This window comes from Ailuropoda melanoleuca, unplaced genomic scaffold (genome assembly GCF_002007445.2).
Source record: "Ailuropoda melanoleuca isolate Jingjing unplaced genomic scaffold, ASM200744v2 unplaced-scaffold2657, whole genome shotgun sequence".
NCBI lineage: Eukaryota > Metazoa > Chordata > Mammalia > Carnivora > Ursidae > Ailuropoda > Ailuropoda melanoleuca.
Genome location: NW_023196692.1, coordinates 1 through 6,181, shown reverse-complemented (window position 1 = coordinate 6,181; position 6,181 = coordinate 1). Strand labels below are relative to the sequence as shown.

The 6,181-nt window shown below is 41.1% G+C and overlaps 1 long non-coding RNA gene across 2 annotated transcripts; it reads left to right on the top strand.

Moving 5' to 3' along the window:
- The first annotated feature begins 534 nt into the window (after positions 1-534).
- On the top strand, positions 535-6,124 carry LOC117798139. 2 transcript variants are annotated; one of them, XR_004622838.1, is made up of 4 exons: positions 535-606; positions 1,305-1,739; positions 3,979-4,035; positions 5,954-6,124. It is a non-coding gene; the product is annotated as an uncharacterized LOC117798139 (long non-coding RNA). The 2 variants fall into 2 exon arrangements; XR_004622839.1 differs by lacking the exons at positions 3,979-4,035; positions 5,954-6,124 and adding an exon at positions 3,665-3,693.
- The last annotated feature ends 57 nt before the right edge of the window (positions 6,125-6,181 follow it).

Genomic DNA, 6,181 nt, shown 5'->3' with positions numbered 1-6,181 from the left:
CTATCCAGCTCAACTCAGGGGACCGGCTGAAAAAGGGGTCCCCTACTCTTCCGCCATCTTAACCTCCTCTCTCAAATACCAATTCTTGAGATCCAGAGTTTAGGCAAAAGCTACTTATTCAATAAGATCATCCTACTAATTAGATATCTAATAGCTAATTGAGGCAATATTTTCCTTTTACTTTTCCTAGAGATTTGTCCTGCAATAAAATACAATCTATTGAAAGACGTACATTTGAATCACTACCTTTTTTGCGGTATATGTAAGTTACAAATATATTTTCATTATATTTGGCATTTTTGTTAAACTTAATTGTAAGCCTCTTTGTTATAACCATTTTGAAATACAATTGAAACTTTATTAGTAGAAAGCTACTAAAATTATATAGCAAATCTTTTTTGTTTACAGCAAAGATTAGTGTGAGAATTATTATACAGATCAGACCGAATCATTTGAGAGCAGTGGTTCTCAACCAGGGTGATCTTGCGCCCACGTGACATCTGGCAGTGTCCAGAGACANTTTACTTTTCCTAGAGATTTGTCCTGCAATAAAATACAATCTATTGAAAGACGTACATTTGAATCACTACCTTTTTTGCGGTATATGTAAGTTACAAATATATTTTCATTATATTTGGCATTTTTGTTAAACTTAATTGTAAGCCTCTTTGTTATAACCATTTTGAAATACAATTGAAACTTTATTAGTAGAAAGCTACTAAAATTATATAGCAAATCTTTTTTGTTTACAGCAAATATTAGTGTGAGAATTATTATACAGATCAGACCAAATCATTTGAGAGCAGTGGTTCTCAACCAGGGTGATCTTGCGCCCACGTGACATCTGGCAGTGTCCAGAGACATCTTTGGTTGTCAGACTGTAGATGAGCTACTGGCATCTAGCGGGCAGAGGCCAGAGATGCTGCTAAACACCCCACAATGCACAGGGCCGCCCCTCCTCACAAAGACCATCCAGCTGTGGCTGTCAATAGTGCTGACACTGTGGGACGTTTTTCTAGAGAAATAAAGATGATTCAACACAAGTATTTATCAAACATTTACTGATTTGTAGCTAATGCATCACATGTATAAACATGAAAGTATAAATCTTTCATGCACATTTTTTTGAAAAGCGAGTCTCTTCCATAGTGAGATTTCTTCAGTGTACAGAGAGAGTGTTGAGGTTGTTTCATTATATATAAATATGTATAAATTGGACTCTCTGCCAAAGGATAAATGTTCTGAAAGAATATCTTTTGTTCTTCTTTACTTGTGTCTTTTTCTTTCTTTTTTTTTTTTTTTAGAAATCTGGGTTGCAATTTACTCACAGAACTGAGCTTTGGAACGTTTCAGGCCTGGCATGGAATGCAGTTTTTAAACAAGGTGTAAGTGAAATAGTAAATGAATACATGTAAAAAAAACTACGTGTAAAAACATCATACAGTTATTGGTTCGGTGGGTGTACTAAACCCAGTATGAACTCTGAAAAGTAGGTCTTAAAATCTACTCATTTTTCCAAATGAGGAAACTAAGGTACAAAGAGGCCAAGAGACTTGTCTGTCTCATAAATGGCACTCTCTGCTTTCCCTAGTACTCAGCTTTGGTGTGGGCGAGAAAAGAACCCCAGCAAATAACACCCAGATCAGCATTATCCTGGGAATCCATGACAATGATGCTTCTCCAGTAGCTGCACCATCCTTGAAATTCCACTTTTGACTTTAACTTTGATTCCTGCTCAGGTACAAAGTTCCTAACTACTTCAATGCAAGCAAAATAAAGCTTCAAAGAACTAAGGTTAGCAGAGTTCCCCAGGGAGCAGTAGTGTGGGTGCTTCCTTGGCCATCAGCTTCTTTTAAATGGTAAAGCAGAAAGAACTCCTGAAAACTTGCCACAGGGCTCTTCTCTCCCCAGTCACCCGCACAATAAGTATATACCTCTGAAGTAAATTATCTGGGGGCAATAGGAACCTTCAAGTTACGGGAAAAGATGTTGTTTGTGTTAAGTTGTAGTGTGAAAAGCGCTCATAAAGAAAATACATTGCTGTAGCCTAATTCCATATGCTTTCTTTCCTGACTGTTCTTCAACAAGAAGCGTGTTACTCGCTTTGAGCTGGAAAATTCTGATTTCTCTGTGACATAAGCACATCATAGTGGGTGTGTTCGATGGCCTGAGGGGGATTTTAGACACAAGGTGAAGATCTTCCTCTAAGTCTGACTTTGGACAAGGCTCTCTTACCTGTCTGTGGTTCAGAAACACAGTCTCACACAGTTTATTTGAGGACAGATGGAAGTGTTGAGGGTGTGTCTGGAGCCAGAGTAACAGCTGCTGCAGATGTCCATCTGTAGCGGCCTCCCCTCTCCTCTCGTTAATATGCCGAAGCCTAACTTGGGGAAGGAGTGCTGAGGGTCAGCTTTTGCCAGCACACCAGAGAACAGGCTCATTGGGTTTCTCCACCAAGAGGTAGACTGTCTTAAACTCACCACCTTACTAAGCATGATATAAACCAACAGTCTCCTACAAGAATCTGAATTTCTTTATAGTTATGTAGGCAACACGGGAAAAAATAGGGTGGAATCAGTTGATAAAAATTAATGGATTCCCTGAAAAACATTCACCGAGTGCCATGCCCACTACATGTCGACACTGTACTGGGGGTACAAAGATGAATAGGACAGGGATTGTCCCCAAGAAACTTTCATGCTGGAAAGAGGAAGATGGGTGTTGCTGGGAAAGCACACGGGAGCCATGCTGGCATCCCCTGACAAAGGGTGACAAAGGAGGCAACGAGTTGCGGGATAGAAAAGATTGGTAGTGGATGAGGCAACAACTTGTTTGAGTTTCTGTGTGCATCTTAAATGACAGGAAAAGGTAATTAAGAACCAGAGTTGGCTGGCATTGAAAATAGATTAATACACGTGTCATGTGATTTGAATAGAGCTGCACTACTAGAACTAATTCATGGTTCCTTCTGAAAGATGATCACAATATAGTAAGTGTGTACTGGGGACGAGGCTCCTCCTTTGTTTGGGGCCCAATTTTTCTAATAGACAAAGCTAGTCTGCTTCAGGAAATGTTTGCCATAGTGAGATATAAACTTTATTGCATCTCTTTCCAAAGGCAAGTTGCCAAGGGAAGATGCCACCCCTTGAATTAAGTCATGTTATTACCTATGTGACATAGTACCGGGGTGTTTATAAGTTGGAACGATATTTTCTCTGGCATTCACTTAGTTTGTAAAACTTAGGCCCCAGCTGAGGTGGATTTATCTCAAACTGACCAAAGCTTATGCTTCAGGGCTCCTCACTTACATAGGCTCCTTCCAAGGTCTTGGAAGGGGGTCCTGGCAATTTTTTGTATTCATAATTTTGCATATTTTTATTAGGTAGGATTTCCCAAAGTAGGTGAGGTCCCACAAGATCCTTGATTTACCCCTGGGTTTCAGGTAACTGCAACTCAGTAAGTTTCTTGAATGAAGCCTCTAAGTTATTGATAAACACCGAGTGAACTCGTTAGCTGTGTGGTAAAGTCTATTTTGAATCTGAAATCCACCTCAAAGACATGCCAAGGGCTTACCAATAAGATACCACTTTCAGGGGGTTTTCTTTCATTTTGTTTTAATAAGGTACCACTTTTTGAGTGGTAGTAATAATCATATCTCTTTCAGATGAATTCAGGAATGAAATATATTATGGAAACNTAGGATTTCCCAAACTAGGTGAGGTCCCACAAGATCCTTGATTTACCCCTGGGTTTCAGGTAACTGCAACTCAGTAAGTTTCTTGAATGAAGCCTCTAAGTTATTGATAAACACCGAGTGAACTCGTTAGCTGTGTGGTAAAGTCTATTTTGAATCTGAAATCCACCTCAAAGACATGCCAAGAGCTTATCAATAAGATACCACTTTCAGGGGTTTTTCTTTCATTTTGTTTTAATAAGGTACCACTTTTTGAGTGGTAGTAATAATCATATCTCTTTCAGATGAATTCAGGAATGAAATATATTATGGAAACCCAGCAGTGGTTGATAATCCTAAATGTTAAGTATACTTTTTTTTCTGACTTGAAAGTGCTTCTCCTTCATTCACCTACATGGGTCCAGACTGATGGCTTATTTTTTAAAAATTCTTTTAGTCACTTCATTGGTTCTAACAACACAAGCTCCATGATTTTAGAACTGAAGGACTCTACAATGCAGAAGGGCTCTACCTTACCCGCGCAGAGCACATTCACACGCTGGCTTGTCTGTGGTGCTTCGGTGCTGTGCCAAGAGCATAAGTGCTAAGAGAGAATGAGGAAAATCTAAGCCTTATCCCTACTGAATGATTTACCCCGCTGCTGAGAATACCATTGAGGTAGTTGTGGCCACACTGTGAAGGCAAGTCGAGCTGCAGTCACAGAGACACCCTAACACTGCCCCGTCATCCAGCATCGGTTTCCCTTAGATGGCTGTGTGCACACACGAGTTTATACACTTCAGGGTGTCGTCGTCACGTTTTGCTATGTACTGGAAATCCTGGCAGCTTCTTCTCAGATTCAGAAAGGCATGAACATTAAGGATGAAAATAACTCGGGTCTGTCCTTTGAGGGGACTTCGGGTGGCTGTTTTATTATTTTCTATTTGTAACAGTTCAGAAGGTTGGAGATAGTCCTGCCCAGCAACTACTAGACTTTCCTTCTCCCAGCCTCATCTTATTCTTTCCACGTATAGAACCACATATCTTCTTTCTCTCGGAATCATAGTAGTTCTTCCTCTGTCCCGTAACATTTCTTTAATACCCACCTCGATTAGGCACTTACTGTGTTCCAGGCAGTATGCTAGGGACTTTTATTTATTGTCCAAGCAAGGTAGTGTGCCCAACACTCTTAGATAGTGCCTGGCCCATGGAAAATGCTCGATACATGCTCCCTCACACTATATCTCATTTTCACTTTTCCAGCAGCTCTTGCAATGCAGATATCGTTAGCCCCACTTTGGGGACAAGGAAATTGAAACTCAGAGGCGTTGGGTAACTTGCCTAGGTTCACACCGGTAGTAAGTGGCAGAACCGCTCAGGAGCTTTGCAAGTAATGCAGCTCCGCATTCGCTTGGACTAGGAGCTTAAGGATGACCATTTGGCATTTTGTGCATTGCCTCTTGGGTTGGTTTCTAACTGGAATAGGACCTTTAGAGCAGAGAGCCCCTTTTCCCTGTGACAGTCCCATGCTTCTGGAGCTCCTGGCCATGCCACCTCTGGGCATGCCGAGAGTTTCTGCTCACTGCCCAGTGCCAATGTAACATCATCACTACAAGGCACCTACTGTGTGCCCGGCCTTATACGAGGTGCTTTGCACATGCTCTTTCACCTAATCCTCAAATCGCCTTATGAACTAAATGGTACTAAGTGAGACTCAGAGATGTTTGCTACTCAAGTCACTTCACTAGCAAGTGACAGCCAGACTTCAAACCTAGGTCTGCCTGATTCCAAGGGGCCTTGCTTCTTCCGCTGTTCCTCACTGCCAGGAACTCTTCTTCAGAGCTATTCTCAGAACTTTGGTTAAAATATAGGCCCACCACTTCAGATTCTTCAGACTTGGCCCTCCCCCCCACCGAGAAAAATTTATTCATGCAGTTAGATGTCTTGTATTGAAGAGCTTCACGTGGGGAGTCATGTTCTCGTGGCTCATGGACCTATGTAGAGGAATAGAGGAAAGGGGTTACTCCATCCTCAAGTACTTCAAACACACTGGAACAGGGTCTAGGGCACTCTACTTATTTCTTTGACTGCCTTCCTCCAAGGGACCAGTTTTCCCTGCCTGCTTTGGGATTCTAGCATAGACAGTTTGGAGTTGGTCCTATTTAAAATTTATTTTCACTGCCTGCTTTGGTCATTTTTTCACCTAAAGCTGTCAGGATTTCAGTACATTCAGGACAGTGATGACATGCTTCAGTCCTCAATTATTCTCTGTCTCCTCAGTTAATAGAAAGGAAACATAGCCCATCTGTCTGGACCTGTATAGAAGAATTTGGAGGAAAAAAAATAGCAGGTAAGAAATGTTCCCTTATTTTGTGAGCTGCCTTTAATCTGCCCCGTTGTTCTGCAGCAAAGGCTTTTGCAGAAATACTTGAGTTTTCCTCTTCAGATAGGTATATTTTTAAAAAATCATTTAGAACAGTATTTCTTCAACTTTGATTGTGAGACAAC